A 21,361-nucleotide genomic window follows, 5' to 3' on the forward strand; every position below is an offset into this window, starting at 1 on the left:
GTCTTTCTAAAAAGCTCTGACAAACTTTTTATCTTTTACTATCACTTTAACTCTCTCTAAAAATGTCTGGCACAGGCCAAAATGTTGATCTGTCCAAACTTGCATATGACCACCTTAGCTGGAAAGGAGCAAGGAGTCTCTGTGTAGAGAGAGGTTTGAGTGTAGGGAAGAATCCTTCCTTGGAACTGTTACTTAACATGCTTAGAGAACAGGATAAGGCTAGAAGTGCCCCATCTGTTGAAAAAGTAGCTAATGGTTCTCAATCTGATCCAGGGACTCCCCCAGGAAAAGAGTCAGGAAAGAAACTTCCTAGCCTGCCCATTACTAGACAGTCTAGCATAGTTGGTAATGATGATGAGCCACACCATATAAATAGTGTTGTCTCACATCATAGCAAAAGCATTTATTCTCACCATACTGGTAGTGATGTTTCTGTTAGCCAAGCTGTTAGGGTGGCTTCTGTTAGGGACAGGTCTCCTTCTGTCCATTCTCACCATACTTCTGTTTCAAGGCATGTCCCTCCCACCCACCCTGATGACAGATTGTTAGAAAGGGAGCTCAATAGATTGAGAGTGGAACAAACCAGACTGAAGCTCAAGAAGCAACAGCTGGATTTGGATAGACAGACTTTAGAAGTAGAGAAGAAAAGACAGAAGTTGGGTTTAGAAACCCATGGTGGCAGCAGCAGTATTCCCCATAGTCATCCTGCAAAAGAGCATGATTCCAGGAATCTGCACAAGATAGTTCCCCCTTATAAGGAGGGGGATGACATTAACAAGTGGTTTGCTGCCCTTGAGAGGGCCTGTGTTGTACAGGATGTCCCTCAAAGGCAGTGGGCTGCTATCCTATCAATCAATCAATCAATCAATCATAGTATTTATAAAGCGCGCTATGTACCCGTCAGGGTTTCGAGGCGCTGAGGGGGGGGGGGGGGGAGGGGAGCGCTGCTGGTTTATCGGTCGAAGAGCCAGGTCTTGAGGAGCCTTCTGAATGCGAGGAGGTCCTGGGTCTGGCGAAGGGATGTGGGGAGAGAGTTCCAGGTCTTGGCGGCGAGGAAGGAGAAGGATCTGCCGCCGGATGTCTTGCGCTGGATTCGGGGTACGATGGCGAGGGCGAGGTTGGCGGATCGGAGTTGACGTGTTGGGGTGTAGAAGTGAAGTCTGGTGTTGAGGTAAGAGGGTCCGGTGTTGTGAAGTGCCTTGTGAGCGTGGGTCAGGAGTTTGAAGGTGATCCTCTTGTCTACTGGGAGCCAGTGGAGTTCCTTTAGGTGAGGGGAGATGTGACTTCGGCGGGGTATGTTGAGGATCAGTCGGGCGGAGGCATTTTGGATACGTTGGAGGCGTTTGATGTCTTTGGTTGGGATGCCTGTGTAGAGTGCGTTGCTGTAGTCAAGTCTGCTGCTGACGAGGGCCTGGGTCACCGTCTTTCTGGTTTCTGTTGGAATCCACTTGAAAATTCTGCGGAGCATTCGGAGGGTGTTGAAACAGGAGGAGGAGACGGCGCTGACCTGTTTGGACATGGTGAGGGCGGAGTCCTGGATGAAGCCGAGGTTTCTTGCGTGGCTGGCAGGGGTGGGTGGGGGTCCGAGGACGGAGGGCCACCATGAGTCGTTCCAGGCCGAGGGAGTGCGTCCGAGGATGAGGACTTCCGTCTTGTCGGAGTTGAGTTTCAGGCGACTGTTGTTCATCCAATCGGCGATAGATTTTAGTCCCTCGTGGAGGTTTGTTTTGGCGGTGAGCGGGTCTTTGGTCAGGGAGAGGACGAGCTGGGTATCGTCGGCGTAGGAGATGATGCTGAGATGATGTTGGCGGGCCAGTTGAGCGAGGGGGGCCATGTAGACGTTGAACAACGTGGGGCTGAGGGAGGATCCTTGGGGGACGCCGCAGATGAGGTTGGTGGCTTTGGAGCGGAAAGGGGAGAGACGGACTCTCTGCGTTCTGTCGGAGAGGAAGGATGAGATCCAGTGGAGGGCTTTATCTTGGATGCCGGCTTCCTGGAGGCGGGTCAGTAGGGTGCGGTGGCAGACGGTGTCAAAAGCGGCTGATAGGTCGAGGAGGATGAGGGCTGAGGTTTCACCATTTCCTATGGCTATCATTTAGTGGAAAGGGTAGGGATAGACTCCTTACTGTGAAAGAAAGTGATGCCAATAATTTTACAGTTCTTAAGAATGCACTCCTGGATGGTTATGGCTTAACCACTGAACAATACAGGATAAAGTTCAGAGAGACCAAAAAGGAGTCTTCACAAGACTGGGTTGATTTCATTGACCATTCAGTGAAGGCCTTGAAGGGGTGGTTACATGGCAGTAAAGTTACTGATTATGAAAGCCTGTATAACACAATCCTGAGAGAGCATATACTTAATAATTGTGTGTCTGATTTGTTGCACCAGTACTTGGTGGACTCTGATCTGACCTCTCCCCAAGAATTGGGAAAGAAGGCAGACAAATGGGTCAGAACAAGGGTGAACAGAAAAGTTCATACAGGGGGTGACAAAGAGAACACTAAGAAGAAAGATGGTGAAAAATCTCAAGATAAGCATGGGGACAAGGGTAAAACCAAAGATCCCACTTCAAATCTTAAACACTCTTCAGGGGGTGGGGATAAAACAAATTCTTCCTCTTCTTCTCAACCTACACAATTTAAAAAGCCTTGGTGCTTGGTGTGTAAAAACAGAGGCCATAGGCCAGGGGATAAGTCCTGTCCAGGTAAACCCCCTGAGCCTACCACCACTAATACATCAAGCTCTAGTGCCCCTAGCAGTAGTGGTACTAGTGGTGGGACTGCTGGCAACAGTCAAGCAAAGGGTGTAGTTGGGTTCACTTATGGGTCCATCATAGAAACTGGGGTAGTCAGTCCCAAGACAGTTTCTGTCACATCTAGTGGCATTGGCCTTGCCACACTGGCTGCTTGTCCCCTTACAATGGATAAGTACAGGCAGACAGTTTCAATAAATGGTGTTGAGGCCTTGGCCTACAGGGACACAGGTGCCAGTATCACTTTGGTGACTGAAAACCTAGTGCACCCTGATCAACACATCATTGGACAACAGTATAAGATTATTGATGTCAATAACTCCACTGAGTTTCTTCCCTTAGCTATAATTCAGTTTAGTTGGGGTGGAGTTACTGGCCCTAAGCAGGTGGTGGTATCACCTAGCTTACCTGTAGATTGTCTCTTAGGTAATGACCTAGAGGCCTCAGGTTGGGCTGATGTAGAGTTTTATGCCCATGCAGCCATGCTGGGCATCCCTGAGGAATTGTTCCCTCTCATTTCTACTGAAGTGAAAAAGCAAAGGAGAGAAGGCCTGAAAACTCAGGATCCCTCTCCATCAACAGGTAAAAAGGGTATCACAGTATCCCCTAACCACCCTACCATTCAGGATACCATTCCTGTGGTGGGAGAAACCTCTCCTGGGGTGGCACCTGTTCCAAGGGAATCATCAGCTGGCAAAGCTGGACTCCCTGAGGTAGAAGTACCTCTCTGTGGGATAACTAACATTGGTGAGAAAAAGAGCACCATTTTAGTTAACATGGAGCATCCCTCCAACCCTCCCAGAGAAACTTTAGTGCAGAAACCCTGCACTGCGTCACAACACTTAGGACAGCATCCCTGCCCTAGTATGGAGCTCATAGGACAGCATCCCTGCCCTGCTCCAACTAAAGAGAAACAGCATCCCTGTTCTCTCTTCCAGCCATATGGACAAAGTTTTTGCCCAGCTATGGCTTTATTGAGACAGCATCCCTGTCTGGCATTTCCATCATTACAAATAGGTTCAGTGGACAATTCCCACTGCTCTAAACTAAAACTTACTGATAGAAACTCTGAAAATACATCTTCACATTGTTGCTTAGCTAAAAAACTTCAAACAGGGTGGTTTACATCCCCACAGGGAAGTAACCATATAGTGGATGATAAAGGGAGTAAACAGTCTATTGCAGAGCTACTCTCTACTTATCACCACTTAGACAATAAAGTCTCAACTGGCCAAGGTTAGCCTTATTGTCCTTCATTTGGGGGGGGGTTGTGTGAGAAAGTAGCCTCTTTCTAGCCTTGTTACCCCCACTTTTGGCCTGTTTGTGAGTGTATGTCAGGGTGTTTTTACTGTCTCACTGGGATCCTGCTAGCCAGGGTCCAGTGCTCATAGTGAAAACCCTATGTTTTCAGTATGTTTGTTATGTGTCACTGGGACCCTGCTAGTCAGGACCCCAGTGCTCATAAGTTTGTGGCCTATATGTATGTGTTCCCTGTGTAGTGCCTAACTGTCTCACTGAGGCTCTGCTAACCAGAACCTCAGTGGTTATGCTCTCTCATTTATTTCAAATTGTCACTAACAGGCTAGTGACCAATTTTACCAATTTACATTGGCTTACTGGAACACCCTTATAATTCCCTAGTATATGGTACTGAGGTACCCAGGGTATTGGGGTTCCAGGAGATCCCTATGGGCTGCAGCATTTCTTTTGCCACCCATGGGGATCTCTGACAATTCTTACACAGGCCTGCCACTGCAGCCTGAGTGAAATAACGTCCACGTTATTTCACAGCCATTTTACACTGCACTTAAGTAACTTATAAGTCACCTATATGTCTAACCTTTACCTGGTAAAGGTTAGGTGCAAAGTTACTTAGTGTGAGGGCACCCTGGCACTAGCCAAGGTGCCCCCACATTGTTCAGGGCCAATTTCCCTGACTTTGTGAGTGCGGGGACACCATTACACGCGTGCACTACATATAGGTCACTGCCTATATGTAGCTTCACAATGGTAACTCCGAATATGGCCATGTAACATGTCTATGATCATGGAATTGCCCCCTCTATGCCATCCTGGCATAGTTGGCACAATCCCATGATCCCAGTGGTCTGTAGCACAGACCCTGGTACTGCCAAACTGCCCTTCCTGGGGTTTCACTGCAGCTGCTGCTGCTGCCAACCCCTCAGACAGGCATCTGCCCTCCTGGGGTCCAGCCAGGCCTGGCCCAGGATGGCAGAACAAAGAACTTCCTCTGAGAGAGGGTGTGACACCCTCTCCCTTTGGAAAATGGTGTGAAGGCAGGGGAGGAGTAGCCTCCCCCAGCCTCTGGAAATGCTCTGTTGGGCACAGAGGTGCCCAATTCTGCATAAGCCAGTCTACACCGGTTCAGGGGACCCCTTAGCCCTGCTCTGGCGCGAAACTGGACAAAGGAAAGGGGAGTGACCACTCCCCTGACCTGCACCTCCCCTGGGAGGTGTCCAGAGCTCCTCCAGTGTGCTCCAGACCTCTGCCATCTTGGAAACAGAGGTGCTGCTGGCACACTGGACTGCTCTGAGTGGCCAGTGCCACCAGGTGACGTCAGAGACTCCTTCTGATAGGCTCCTTCAGGTGTTAGTAGCCTATCCTCTCTCCTAGGTAGCCAAACCCTCTTTTCTGGCTATTTAGGGTCTCTGTCTCTGGGGAAACTTTAGATAACGAATGCAAGAGCTCATCCGAGTTCCTCTGCATCTCTCTCTTCACCTTCTGATAAGGAATCGACTGCTGACCGCGCTGGAAGCCTGCAAACCTGCAACATAGTAGCAAAGACGACTACTGCAACTCTGTAACGCTGATCCTGCCGCCTTCTCGACTGTTTTCCTGCTTGTGCATGCTGTGGGGGTAGTCTGCCTCCTCTCTGCACCAGAAGCTCCGAAGAAATCTCCCGTGGGTCGACGGAATCTTCCCCCTGCAACCGCAGGCACCAAAAAGCTGCATTACCGGTCCCTTGGGTCTCCTCTCAGCACGACGAGAGAGGTCCCTCGAATCCAGCGACTCTGTCCAAGTGACCACGACAGTCCAGTGACTCTTCAGCCCAAGTTTGGTGGAGGTAAGTCCTTGCCTCACCTCGCTGGGCTGCATTGCTGGGAACCGCGACTTTTGCAGCTACTCCGGCCCCTGTGCACTTCCGGCGGAAATCCTTTGTGCACAGCCAAGCCTGTGTCCACGGCACTCTAACCTGTATTGCACGACTTTCTAAGTTGGTCTCCGGCGACGTGGGACTCCTTTGTGCGACTTCGGGTGAGCACCGTTTCATGCATCCTCGTAGTGCCTGTTTCTGGCACTTCTCTGGGTGCTACCTGATGCTGAGAGGGCTCCTTGTCTTGCTCGACGTCCCCTCTCTCTCCTGGTCCAATTTGCGACCTCCTGGTCCCTCCAGGGCCACAGCAGCGTCCAAAAATGCTAACCGCACGATTTGCAGCTAGCAAGGCTTGTTGGCGTTCTTTCGGCGGGGAAAACACTTCTGCACAACTCTCCACGGCGAGCGGGATCCGTCCACCAAAGGGGAAGTCTCTAGCCCTTTTCGTTCCTGCAGAAACCTCAGCTTCTTCTGTCCAGTAGAAGCTTCTTTGCACCCGCAGCTGGCATTTCCTGGGCATTTGCCCATCTCCGACTTGCTTGTGACTTTTGGACTTGGTCCCCTTGTTCCACAGGTACCCTAGATTGGAAATCCACAGTTGTTGCATTGTTGGTTTGTGTCTTTCCTGCATTATTCCTCTAACACGACTTCTTTGTCCTTAGGGGAACTTTAGTGCACTTTGCACTCACTTTTCAGGGTCTTGGGGAGGGTTATTTTTCTAACTCTCACTATTTTCTAATAGTCCCAGCGACCCTCTACAAGGTCACATAGGTTTGGGGTCCATTCGTGGTTCGCATTCCACTTTTGGAGTATATGGTTTGTGTTGCCCCTATCCCTATGTTTCCCCATTGCATCCTATTGTAACTATACATTGTTTGCACTGTTTTCTAAGACTATACTGCATATTTTTGCTATTGTGTATATATATCTTGTGTATATTTCCTATCCTCTCACTGAGGGTACACTCTAAGATACTTTGGCATATTGTCATAAAAATAAAGTACCTTTATTTTTAGTATAACTGTGTATTGTGTTTTCTTATGATATTGTGCATATGACACTAAGTGGTACTGTAGTAGCTACACACGTCTCCTAGTTCAGCCTAAGCTGCTCTGCTAAGCTACCATTATCTATCAGCCTAAGCTGCTAGACACCCTATACACTAATAAGGGATAACTGGGCCTGGTGCAAGGTGCAAGTACCCCTTGGTACTCACTACAAGCCAGTCCAGCCTCCTACACTCAGTGCATCCTCAGAGTTAAAAACCCACAGCAAATAGTCCAAATGGGGCCAAAAAAGTTGGAGGAACCTTCAAAAAGTCTGTTTCCTTACACCTCTAGAATAGTGAAATTGAGGATCTGTTATAATGTCATACCTAAGAGACTCATGATGTTCATTAGCCTTGGAAAGTTTTCAAAGGGAGTGTTTTAAATCTTGACGGGAGTTCTGTCATCCTGCTGTGAAGGCGGCTGAAAATACCCTATCAAGCTTACAGAGTTCTGCACACTGTATTTAGTTGTATTGCGGCTAAACCTCCATCAGCGTTGTCAGAGTGGATTCCGTCACATAAGTGATCTATTATTACCAACGTGGTAGACTCCATTGCTGGGCAGCAGTACTCCGTCGCCGTCAGGGCAGCAGGATTGCGCCACATATTTTGATTTCATAGTCATGCTGGCGTTGTCCTAGTGGTAGATTCCTGATGGTGGAAGTCCATCATGGAACCCTCTCAACATTATACTATTGCTGTGGTTAACGGATGGAAGCTTGCAGCACACACCTGATGTATATTGGCCAATTGTGAAGACCTGCATACCACACTATTAAAAACACTCCATTTTAGACCTTGATCCGTTGCTGTTTCAGTAATGAACACCATTTTGCTGCTGAATTTGCCACTCAGAAGTCAGGTTAGTTTTTTTACTTCCTCTGTTCACTTTTCATTTGTTCCATTTTTAAACTTGTTTTCATACACTTGTGGGACACCATTTTATTTACATTTAGTTACTCGTAATAGCAGCAAGGAGAAATCCAAGTTTTACAGAGGGAGAAGTGTTAGTCATGGTGGATGAGATCTTTAGAGTAGTGCCACAATTGTTAGGAGCTCAAGTACAAAATACAACCACTTCTCAGAAAAGGTAAATGTGAGCCAGAATAGTTGAAAGAGTGAATGCTGTAGCAAACAACCTGTGCACACAGGAGGAAATTAGGAAGAGGTGGAATGACCTTTGGGGGACAGTGAGTGCATTGGTCTCCAAGCATCACCTTCATACCCAGAGGACAGATGATGGTTCTCCCAGCCCCACCCTACAACTTTTTACCTGAGAGGAAAAGGTTTTGCAGATCCTACATCTTGAAGGCTTGACAGGAATCCCTGGTGGAGTGAAGACTGGTAAGTTAGAGTTATGTATGTCTCACTGAACATAAATATAGTTTGCGTTCTTATATTAGCTGTTGATAATGTTTTCCCATCCTTGTCAAACATATAAGCACAATTTGAAAAATCAGAAATCTATTGTCATCATCAAATTAGTAGCATTATGATGAAAACACTCCTTTTACTACTGTGAAATTTGTGTGGTCAATATGTATGTTGTTCTTCATTGATCATTTCTTGTATTGAATTGTTTGTCTGTTTGAATGTATATTGTTGTAGATAAGATAACAGGTACAAAACCCCATCCATTATACCATGAAGGTATGGTGTGTGTACGTATTTTTTCAACGTTTAGCAATTTTCACATATTTCATATTTTTTTAATGTGTGCACATCTTCACAGCATATATTTTACTATGCAAAATTGAAAGGACTAAAACTACCATGATGCCTTGTTTTTGTGCATGGTAAATATGTTTGCAATGTGATGTTTTTAATTCTCTCTTTTCTTCTATATGTGCTCATGTGTAATTGTTTCTGTTGTCTCTTTCTTGTCATTTCTTTGAAGTGATGCAATTGGTTCCACAACTTAAAGTATGTTGACTTAAAGATGTTATATCATGTCATGTTGTATGCAGAATAAGAGTAGTAAAGATAATAACTTCACTTAGCAAAGTTCATATGATGACCAATGCCATTAATACTACTAAGTTGTATAATAGTCTGCATTTCAGTCTACTAGGCCCTGGAATGGTTAACTTCTCATTTCTCCTCCATACTGTGTTGGGTTGAATATGTGGTATCCTGTATGTACACTTCCCAAGTGATCTTTTTCTTTTCAGGACATCGTCTCACATGCAATTTTTTGAAGTTTGCATGTGTATAATTTCTAATGTATGGGTGATAACCGAAAAAAACACTGAACATTCTAAACATACTATAAATAACAGTTTATTAATTTTAATTTGCATTTTTTGTAGCTCAAAACACCTTTGATGCATAACTTTGACAATTTGTTTTCTTGTAATTCATATCAGGTCCTACATCCAGAGTATGTGGACAGCCATCTGCCACTGAGGATACCTCCACTCAGACCAGTATCAAGCCTTCAGTGAGGACTCCACTCCTGCAAGTCTGGAAAAAGTGTCTGTTTGCAGAGGAAAACTGTCACATGTCCATGTTGCTTTTTAGGTGGTTTCCTGTTGCCTGAAATAGGCCTATCCACACAAATGAGGTACTATTTTTATTGTGAGAATTGAGGGAGTGCCGGGAGGAAGGGAGTTTGTGGCTCCCCTCAGTTTCATGAACTTTCCATCACAAAAATGTGAGGAAAATATTTTTAGACAAGTTTTGAGGTTTAAAGGGGAATCTGCATAAAATAAATGTGGTGATAGCCACACAAACCACCACATCGTTGATTCCCCCAGGTGTCTAGTTTTTAAAAATATACACGTTTGCTAGTTTCTCATTGTGCTGACTGAGCTATGTCCTGAAGTACGACAGCTAGGCACATTTTTAAAAAATGGGTCCGTTTTCGGTGGATATATCTGATGGGTCCACGTTGCGTTTTGGGCAGTTTCCTGTCACAGTCACTATGCCTACCAACACCGTGAGGTACCATTTTTATCGGGAGACTTGGGGGCATGCTGGGTGAAAGGAAGTTTGTGGCTCCCCTCAGATTCTAGAACTTTTCATTACAGAAACTTGAGGAAATTGTGCTTTTTAGACACATTTTGAGATTTGCATGGAATTCAGGGTAATGAAATTTGGTGGAAGCAAGACACAAGTCACCCCATCCTGGATTTCCCTAAGTGTATAGTTCTCAGAAATATACAGATTTGCCTGGTTTCCCTAGGTGCCACTGACCTAGAGCCCAAATAATCAGCTAGGCACATTGCAAAAAACGTGTCAGTTTTCAGTGGAAAAATGTGGTGTCCATATTGCATTTTGGGTCGTTTCCTGTTGCTGGCTCTAGGCCTACCCTCACAAGTGAGGTATACTTTTTATTGGAAGAGTTGTTGGAACACAGAACCTCATAACAAGTGTTCTTAACAATTGTCTTTCTCTGTGTTTGGTTGTAAGAATAATTCATTTTGAGAAATGCCCTCTAATTCACATGCTAGTATGAGTTCGAACAAATTCAGAGATGTGCAAATAACCACTGCTTCTAAATTCCATATTTGTGCCCATTTGAGAAATAGGTAGGTTTCCTTGATACCTAGTTTTCACTCTTTATATTTTACCAAATGAATTGTTTTATCCCTGGTACACAATGAAAATCCATTGTAAGGTGCAGCTCATTTATTGGCTCTGGGTACCTTGGATTTTTGCTAAACCTACAAGCCCTATCTATCCCGCAACCAAAAGGGTCCTGCGAACGTAACAATATATTGCTTTCAAAAATCTGCCATAGTTACAAAAAGTTACTGATGAAAACGTAGACAAAAATGTCAGTTTTTTTCAACTCAATTGCAATTTTTTTTTTATTTCAACTGTTACTTTCTGTAGGAAAACCTTAAAGGATATACACAAATTACCCCTTGCCAAATTCAGACCTTTATCTGCTTTTCAGAAATTTAAAACTTTCTTGGATCCACTACTGGTTTCACACCCATTTCTATCACTAGCTGGAAAGTGGTTAAAAGCAGAAGAAATAGGATAAATGTGGTATGTCCAGTAAAATGCAAAAACTGTGTAGAAAAATGAGATTTTTTTAATTCTAGTCTGACTGTTATGGTGATTTCAGCACCACAAACCCTTCTTTGATGCCACTTGCAGGAAAAAAACAGATGCTTCCTTCTTTACTACTTTTTTCACATTTTTCCCAAAACAAACACATTTTAGCTGTGTTTTGGCTAATTTCTGAGTCCCCTCTATGGGAATCCTCAAACTCTGGATACGTTAAAATCCCCAGGATGTTTATAAAAAAGGAAGCAAATTTTGCTTGGATAGATTATGTAGACAAAAATCTATGGTGGCCCCAAATAGCCAAAAAACAGCTTAGCCTGGGGAAAAATGCATAGCAGCGAAGAGGTTAAGCACTTTACGGACACTCAAAATAAATACATAATACATAACAATATAGCACATTCCATTCCTTTTTTAACGCTTGCAAAAAGCATCTAACTAGAGCCCTCTTGGAGGTGTAGCTATCATTCGTGTAGCAGGTGCGGTAACACAGGGATGTGATGGGTCCCTCAAAGAAAATTAGGCTTTTATTTACTACTCAGGCTGGGTAAGGTTATGTCAACTGTTTTTTGCGTTAGAGCTCACAGCAATCTTGCACAGTATATATGATCCCTTTTAAATGGCAAAGAAGCTTTAACTTTACAGTGCAGATAAGAGGTCGAGCAAATCAGCAAGGCCGGCTAGAAAGAGCGGCTTGCGTTTGCTGTTATTGTTTGTGGAAAATGTCAATAAAACACTCATGGTGGGTACTTATGCTGTATGTTAAAAGCCTCCGACACTTACATGCGGCATCCTATCAAGGCCTTTTCTGAATGAAAAATGCGGGAATTGTGGCATCTGAAAAGGACAGATGGGCTTTGTGCTTCCGCCTTAGAATTTTTTGAATGGAGAGATTTACCGTGCAGTAATAAAAGCAATTGGGAGGAAAATGTCAAGGCCAGATCTTTTCACTTAGGAAGTGTTGTTGAAAAGGGTAGTTGCGAGAATGTTAGATCTCAGGATGCGATTTGTTTTTGTCCCTGGAAATTCAATACGCTTTGTGCATTGTCGGTACAATTTCCCAGGCCTGCTCTGTGTAAGTCACTTTGAAAATATGATACATTTTTTCTCCATTTAAAATATTAAATCAAACCTTATTTTTCCGAGTTATGGTTTGAAACAGAATGGTATTTAAATTCCAGAATTCAGATTCTATTAGTCTGGTTTAGTCGTCAAGATGAGAAGGCAATGGTTTCTTGTCGAACAACGCACTATGCTTCCGTAAACCACGATTTATATGAAGGAATGGAATATTTCAAATTGGAAATTAAGTCAATATTTTTACAGTAAATGGACGTGTTTCAAACTGGAACAGGAAGCAAAAAGAAAAAAGCTGAAACAGCTTCCAAAAGTTTATTTATGGATAATTATTTGTTGAACTTTTCTCTTAACTACCGCTCCCGGTCTCCTTTTCAGTGTCGGTAGAAGTAAAAAAAACGAGCCAAAAAAACACATTTTTGCAATGGTATTTAAAAGTGAGCGAAAATTATGCTTGCTATATTTTTGTGCTCAAATATTTTACCGTCTGTTTAGTACAGAACATAGCAAGCGCAAAACAAGGAAACACAGAGCTAAGCAGCAAAATGGAAACATATTGGGGCATATTTATACTCCGTTAGCGCCAGAATTGCGTCGTTTTTTTTGACGCAATTTCGACGCAAAACTAACTCCATATTTATACTTTGGCGTTAGACGCGTCTAGCGCCAAAGTCCATGGAGTTAGCGTCATTTTTTAGCGTGGACACCTACTTTGCGTTAATGAGATGCAAGGTAGGCGTTCACGTCTAAAAAATCGACTCCGAGGCATGTGCGTCAGATTTATGCTCCCGGGCAAAAATCACGCCCGGGAGTGGGCGGGTCAAAAAAAATTACGTACGGCCGCTTTTGCGCCGTTTTTTAGCGCCTGCAAAAAGCAGGCGTTAAGGGACCTGTGGGCTCTGAAGGAGCCCAGAGGTGCCCTCCCATGCCCCCAGGGACCCCCCCTGTCACCCTTGCCCACCCCAGGAGGACACCCAAGGCTGGAGGGACCCATCCCAGGGACATTAAGGTAAGTTCAGGTAAGTATTTTTTTTATTTTTTTTTGTGGCATGGGGGGCCTGATTTGTGCCCCCCTACATGCCACTATGCCCAATGACCATGCCCAGGGGACAGAAGTCCCCTGGGCATGGCCATTGGGCAAGGGGGCATGACTCCTGTCTTTGCTAAGACAGGAGTCATTTCTATGGGGGTTGGGAGTGGAAAAAAATGGCGCAAATCGGGTTGAGGCGCAAAAATTGCCTCAACCTGACTTGCCCCATTTCTTGACGCCCAAGCTCCATTTTCCCCTACGCCGGCGCTGCCTGGTGTACGTCGTTTTTTTAACGCACACCAGACGGCGCCGGCGGCTAACGCCGGCTAACGTCATTCAATAAATACGGCGCCCGCATGGCGCTTCAGAATGGCGTTAGCCGGCGCTAATTTTTTTGACGCAAAACTGCGTTAGCGCAGTTTTGCGTCAAAAAGTATAAATATGGGCCATATTGCTTTGGTGCAGGAGTGAACGTTTTGCGCAAATCTTCAAAGAGAGTGCAAATCTTCTGAATACATCAGTGGCCTAGCGTTAAAGAAGGGTGTGCTGACACAGAGCATAGATATGCACCTATTTTATTGAGTCGGAGGGCCATAATTACAAGAAGTGTCACATCCCTGTGCTAGGGCAGTAATGTCTCAAAAGAACTTAAGTTTCGGTATGACAGAATTGTACGGCATGGATGTGTCATATTAACAACACGGCCCACCATGACGTAGGTTCCAGGCTGCGTAAAAAAGGTCACCCATCCTTGTGTTTCATGTAGTAAGGAAATCTGACGCTTCTGCTGCAAAAGTGACGCTGGGCTGATTTGCGGTAGGTAAAAAAATGCAAATCGGGCTAGAGGCACTTTTGAGTGCAGAATAGGTCTAAAAAAGTAAAAACAAATGACACATCTGGGAAAGAAATGGCACACTTCACAGAAGGCAGCCATGGAGCAGGAAGTAGAAGCAAGGTAATCACCATCATCAGCCAGGATGTCCTAACAGACTCCCAACTGAAGAGGAAGTGCAATTTCACTGAGGAGAAGAATGGCATCTTGATCACTGAGGCGACAGAGCACCAACATCAGCACTTTGTCACCTCTAAATTGCCAACAGGGAGAAAGGAGGCCATTTGGAAGTCCATAGTGGAGAAGATCAACATTGTAGTACAGGCGAAGAGGACTGTCATCGACTATAAAAACATTGGCATGACTACAAGCACTGGACGAAGGAGAAACTAGCCAACAACCTGAAGGCAGCAATGCAGACTAGAGCCCAGAGTCCCAGGAGAAGCTGGATGCCTTGGAGGAGTGGGTGGCATCTGTCATGCCAGGCATTTGGTGGCTGGAGTACCAGGTCAGGTCAGCGCTGCAGACGAGGAACAACCAGAGCCACAGGGTAATTATTAACAGGGGAAAATGTGTGCAAAAAGATCATGTTGTGCAGTGCAGCTAGATCTGTCCCAGTGCTACAATGGGCCATGTGCAGGGCAAATGGCCGTAATCTGGCTCATGTCCTGTTAAATAGTACAGAGATGTCAGTCACACTGCCCAGTTACACGTTGCACAGCTCAGCCCAGCTCCGTCACATTTCTTAATTCCATGTGTGAATTGCTGCAATGGTCCAGGGCCAACTTTATATACTGGAATGTGTAGTGGAATGTACATCATGATTCATCAGAATTACAAGTCCCACAATACAAAGTCAAAAACATGGGACCACATTTACAAACATTTGGCATAGGGCAGTGTCGCAAGAATTTTTGTAGTGCTGTCCTAGGACAAATTGTAAGGGCAGAAATGCACCATATTTAAGAGATATGGTGCTTTCCTGTCCTTTCAGCCAGTGCTGGCAAACAATTTGGTGCCTAGCGCCATTGCAGTCAGACTTGCACCGTGGTGCAAGGGTGTCTGCATTGTTGTCTGAATTGGTATTGTGCAGGAAGGGACACCTTCCTGAACAAAAGCAATCCATGGAGACGTTTTCCTCATTCTATGTGTGCTGCAGAACACAGCACACATGGAAAGAGGAAAAAACTAGGAGAAATTAAAACATTTCTCCTCGTTACGTGTGCTCTGGGGAGTCATACGGTTTCTGTGATGCCCCAGGTTTAAGTGATTTTGTGAATCTGGGAAAGCATCAAATTCCATGGGTGTTGCGTGGGAACACCCACCGCAAAACCCCCTCCTTGATGAAGAATAAGGCAACGCAGAGCTTTGCATTGCCTTGCCTTACTCCATATTTATGAGGCCATGCAAAGCCATGCAGGGTGGCTTTGCGAACTCTCATAGATATGATCGAGAGGACTGTGCCAGCGGAGCATCTAAAAAAGTGACGCTTTGGTGGCGCAGGCTTCTAGTAAATAAGCCCCATGGACTGGAACAAAACATTATGCATGGACACTTGAGCACTGCACAACCTGACAGTGACAATTCAGACCACCTTGTACCTGAGTCCACTGTGTTTTAACGGACTGTACAGCAATGGAATTAATTGGGCTGGTCAGAGGAGGTAAAGCTCTCTGAGAGAAGGGTGTCAGCTGTGGGGCATGAGAAGTATGAACACATAGGAACATGCCAAGAGGCAAGTGTATATTAACTGTCATGTCACTGCATAGCAAGCAGCTTTCCTGACGTGTAGGTTGAGACCACACAGGTTTTAGCTGCCATGGCAGGGATCACAAGAACTCATGCTAGATACGAAATCAGACTGGGTTGGGGTGAATGCATGTGTTGCACACCAGAAGACCATGTGTGTTGAAACCAAAGAAGGTGTGTGGCCCTGGTGGGGCCATGGTTGTGCAAGTGGATCTTAAGCGCTGGCTGAGTGGGTTGAACTGCCTCTGTGTCTGAATGGGGAGACATTGCATAGCAAGGGGGTCAGAATGGTGATGTGTTCTGCACAGTAGCCTGACCAATACACATGTACTGCTGTGTCTGACAGTGTCATACCTGTTGCATCTGGAAGGGTTGACAGAGAAGAGCCCATTGGGGTACAACGTCCTACATATGATGTGGTCCTGGGTGAAGAAGTGGCATGTGGTCAGAGGGCGTCTGAGGAAAAATTGTCTCATCAGGTCACATATCTCTAACTTAGAGGATGTGAAACAGGGATCTGTCAAGGTACAGGATAAACTAGCCTGCCACCACAAAGGACAGGAGTCAGTAATGGTTGCAAACTGAAGTGGATGTGCCCAGTTATGTTGCAAACCTGGGTAGGTACATGCCACTAAATCCAGCACTACTACCATGAGGGGTACAGCTTGACCTATAGTCCACAAGAACAGCAAGCCATATCAGTCCATGTGGACACATATATTGTTGATGTTGTAGTCACATCATAGTCAATGTATGATCTAGGTTCAACACTGTGTGACATTAAGTTGAGTCCCTGGCACAAAATAGGGAGTGCCAGAGGAGGCATGTTTATATACAAGCGAGCAGGCCTCAGTCAAAGGATGTGTGATAATATGCAGATACCCAGCTCTGGCAGTTAGCAACTGTGGTGAGTGTCATTTCTAGCAACCTACCTAGTGTGACTGGTCCCATCCCCTCAGAGTTGGCACACAGTGCCCACTGTCCCCAAATATGAAGCTAAATGTAAATGGAATGTAACCACATGAGTATACATGAGTGGAAATACATGGTAAGTACTTACCCTCACACATTCCTGCAATGTAGCAAGGTTGGTCAGTGTGTAGTGGTGTGCAGGATATGTGTTAAAAAATCAACCCTTGGCCACATGAATGCACAATGTGCATGCAAGACAGCACACCAAGGCAAAGTGTCATAGTGTACAGTGTGAAAGCAGTTGGCAGGATCATAGCTAATTCATCACTAAACCAAAATCACCTGCACAGGAGCTGTGAGCTGAATACTGGCCACAGGGAATGAAAGCACCCTGGGGACTAAGTGCAATGAGCACAGTAGTAGTGTCAACATATTAAAACACAATCAGTATAGGCATCATGAAAAAGAATGCAAATCACCATGCAGATGTGGATCTGACCTCTTATCATACGTACAGGAATGATAGGCTCCATGAGCTGTGTAACTGTGTTGCAATATGTGACACAAAAAGTCAGTCTTGTCCCACAATGTTTGTACGAACAGTGCTGAGATACTGCCATCTGAAAGGAAACTACATTGCAAATTGGACTCAATGCCTCTGTCTAACAGATGTCCCACGTATCAATGTTGAACAGAAAGCTAAACAGTAGCAAGCCAGATTGTCAACCAGATTACTCATGTCAACATCTCACATAGCTCACTATTGACATATCTCTATCCAATTGCAAGGGATGTACCTCCTGACCAGCTGCCTGTCTGGGATGAGGATCTTACTTCTTGGTTACACCATCTCTGGTTGCGGAAAGGGCTGACAGCATTGCGGGGTCTCCAAAGGATCCACCCATCACCCATAAAAACACTACTTGCCAGCTCAGCCCTAGCCCTGGACTCCAAGGACCCTCAAGTTGAATTCCAAGGCCGTGTGGTAGGAGTCAAGCAGGAGATGGTAGATGAGGCGTAAGTAGGGATGAAGATCATGGCAGGCACACTAGAGGCAGTATGTAGGTTTCTCAGTCCCAATAAGGACACCTTGGCAGCTTCAAAAGGCACCTACCCTCCACTCTCTGGCCTAGAAAAGTCCCTGGCTGACATCGCTGTTGTTATGAGGCAGAGGCATGAACAAATGCCCTGTCAAAGTGGCACCAGCAAGGTTGCCAAACAGATGGGGGCAATCGGCAACATCCATGAGTCCATTGAGCAGAACCAGGACACATATATAGCAACAATGAGTGCCTACCACTGCGATGTTGGTACTGTGCTGGCAAATCAGTAGACCCTTGTTAATGCAGTGATGCTTCACTTATTGGTGCAGAGAGCTGCTGCTGTGGACAGGGATCCACATCTTTAGCCCTGTTGTGTTTGTGCCTCCGTCACATCTCGCATCAACAACCCTCATAAGATACACCACACACATCTGAGGAGGAAGAGGTGGACTTCACATTTTTCCACTGAAAAACTTCCTGGTACCATTTCTCTGAGCCAAATGGCTAGTTTCTCCTTTTCCCAGAACTTATGATCATCAGAGTACTTCCCAACTGGTACTGTCCACAATTTGCTATTCTACCTGTTCGATCTTACACATTTGTGGACTGATGATGTGGTGAATGTTCCCTATTGGTAATTTGCTTCTCCTCCTCACTAAAACAACCCTTCCCTCCTTCCCATGCAATGAATCCGCCATGGACTCTGTATGGACATCCTATGGCTCACCAACAATGTTTGGGTTGTTGCCGCAAGGAGTGCCACTTGCGCCTTGCTCCTTGTTTCACATGTCAATAAAATCACATACCAGAACCAGTGTGTTGCATGTCTGTTCATGATTGGACGGAGTAGACCATGGTGGATGTGCTGACCCTAAAGACACAACCTTTTATCAAAAGGGAATTGTGTTCAATGGACCCATGGCAAAGTCCGCACAGGTTAAGGACAATAGTATCTGTGAACCTTATGTGCATCTGAACTTGCAAGTATTTACTAAAGTGCACATGCATGAGGTGCAACAATTAGTATTCAGTCAATGGTAAGAGTGAATGAAGTCACAGCACAGGTGGGGACCACCTCCATGGCTACGAGCCCGCGAACAGCACTGCTATGACAATGAAATGTTGTTTGGGTGATTGTGTAAGTGACTGGCATCAGTGTGTGACCCAAAATATCCTTGATTATTGACAATGGTTTGACATATTCATCCCTTCAATGCATGTTGCATGACTTACACACACAGTGCAACAATAGGTGAACCCCTGTTTTGGGATGTATATCCATAAACAGCAATAGTGCCAGTCACAGTGCTCAACTATGTTTGAAGATAAGTGATTCCAAGGCAAACTTAACAGGTTTCTCTCATCTAGTCACACATGTCTACAAGTCCTACTGCATGTACTTAACACAACCTAAGCAGATCTGACCCCTCCAACACAGTAAATCATGAAGCAGACTTGTATGTTGTAAAGATTGCTATTAAATGTATAAATAAAACTTATCAAACTTAAATCTACCTAGACTACACTTCCTTACTTAACGAATCTAAACTACCCCTAAACAAAACTATGCTTCCTAAACTACACTACATTATCCTAAAATCTATATTAAACTTCCTTAGCTTAAATTATCCTACTCTACACATGTAACACAACAGATATGCTAAACATCAACACCCCACCTCCTTAATACACATTTCCACACAATAACAACACAAACTATACCTATACAGAAACTACCTATACACAAACTAAATAAACATAGAAAGCTAAACAAATATATATATATATATATCTTGCATTCTGTATTTTATATATATTTTTTAAAACATAGCCTACACATTAACCCCGACCCACTTGGAGTGCATCAAGTGTCCTTGAGGACTAGATCTGATCCGTTATGTGGTCATTGGACTGCTGCAGCATTTTGGACCAATGGGACTAAAGTGTCAACTTTGTGCTCCAAAGCAGCAACACTGAGCTTGAGGTCAGAGAGGTTCTTTATGGTCGAAGTTCAAACTCACTAGACTGTCCAGTGGTTGGTGCCAGGAGCTGTGGTGGTCCTGTTGGCTGACTGGTTCATGTTCCTGGAACAGAAACCAATGTACCTCCCTGGGCTGCAGCAACATCTCGGCTGGAGCCTGGTTTATCATGAGTTGGTGGCCTTCAGACAAATGAGATAGGCCTTCAGCTGCTCAGGTGCAGTGGTGTAGCGTGGGGGGTGCAGGGGGGGCCGGCCGCACCGGGCGCAACATCTTGGAAGAGACTAAATCCACGGGTTAGGGGGTGCAAATTACTTGCCTTGCCCCGGGTTAGGGGGCGCAAATTACTTGCCTTGCACCGGGTGCTGACAACCCACGCTACGCCACTGCTCAGGTGTGATGTTGTCTGTTGGAGCAGAAGGAAATATGTATCAGACAAAGCTGAAAGAGGAACTTTGTCAATCACTACTATGCTTTATCTAGGTTGGGACATTTCATGTGGCATCTCTAATACCTCAAAATACCCTTTTAGCAAAAATTGATCATCCATCAAAATAAACATTAACTGTTGGCAATGTTGGCATTTGACATTCTATTGTCTTCCCAAATCTAGGTAGAACCATGTTAATAATGAGACTGATTAGGTACTTTGCTGTTGTGTACACATGCTATGGTACACATGTTCCCACTGATTAATTGTTGGGGTTTCTTTATGCAGCATGCAACGGGCTTTATTTCATGGCTATTAACCTATGTAAAATGAGTAATGTCTGGCAAGTACAGGTATTTTGCCTCAGTACTGTGTAACTAATATGTCAAAAGTACAACTCCACAAACATTGCTACATGGACTTACTATGTCCCAGGTATTTGAAATATTTATGGAGGGTGGCTAGCCACCTGACATCAAACAGACATGTTGGGCACATCGCCTGTATTAACTAATGGAAATACCTGGAGGACCAACCATAGCTCATTACATGCAATTCAAGCAATAGCATATGTCCCTCTTCATAGCCCAAGCGCTGTCCATACATGACAGCAAGTAATGCCACCTTGATGCACATCACCTCTCAGCATATCCATGTGACGGGTGTGTACATGCATGCTGTGCATCTCATACGAACAAGTATCTTGTGATGTAACTAGCTGGTGTTCCCAAACCTTTATCCAGGGTGGCCGATTTTAGGAGAGCCATTATGTGTAATGCCACCAGTAGGTAGACTGTGTAATGGACTGTATGCTGACAATGCGATGTAGACATGCCTTTGGTTCAAGACACATTGGTATTTCTGGTAACAAAACCGCGCAAAGGTATGACTATGTGTCAAATATGGAAAATGGGGCATTAGACGTTATCTTACATATACATGTCCATGACAATGCTACACACATCAAACAATAGCCATGCTTGTTTCTTGCCTTCACTAAGCTCAGTACATGTTAAAGCAGCACAGTAAATAGAAATTGTCCATCCATGCCTTGTGCAGGCACATTAAGGAATTAGGAACACCTGCACAAAAAGATGTATGAGAAATGGTTAGATGCCCCCCTATTACATGTGAGGTGGCTCCTCTGTAACATACATGAAATTTTGCACACACATTTTTGCATCAGTGTTGACCTGGAATGCCCGGTGACAACATTACATGCACAGTGCTGGTGGGTCCACAGGCACCTCTGGGGATGGCATGCACCGCATAGTCTGTGTGGGCTAATGCTAATGTGTCCTGTACATTTTGATGATCCAGACCATGTGCAGCTGCACCTTCTCCCAGCGTTGTGTTGGGCAGCCTGGACTAGAG

The sequence above is a fragment of the Pleurodeles waltl genome, chromosome 10, assembly GCF_031143425.1.
Source record: "Pleurodeles waltl isolate 20211129_DDA chromosome 10, aPleWal1.hap1.20221129, whole genome shotgun sequence".
NCBI lineage: Eukaryota > Metazoa > Chordata > Amphibia > Caudata > Salamandridae > Pleurodeles > Pleurodeles waltl.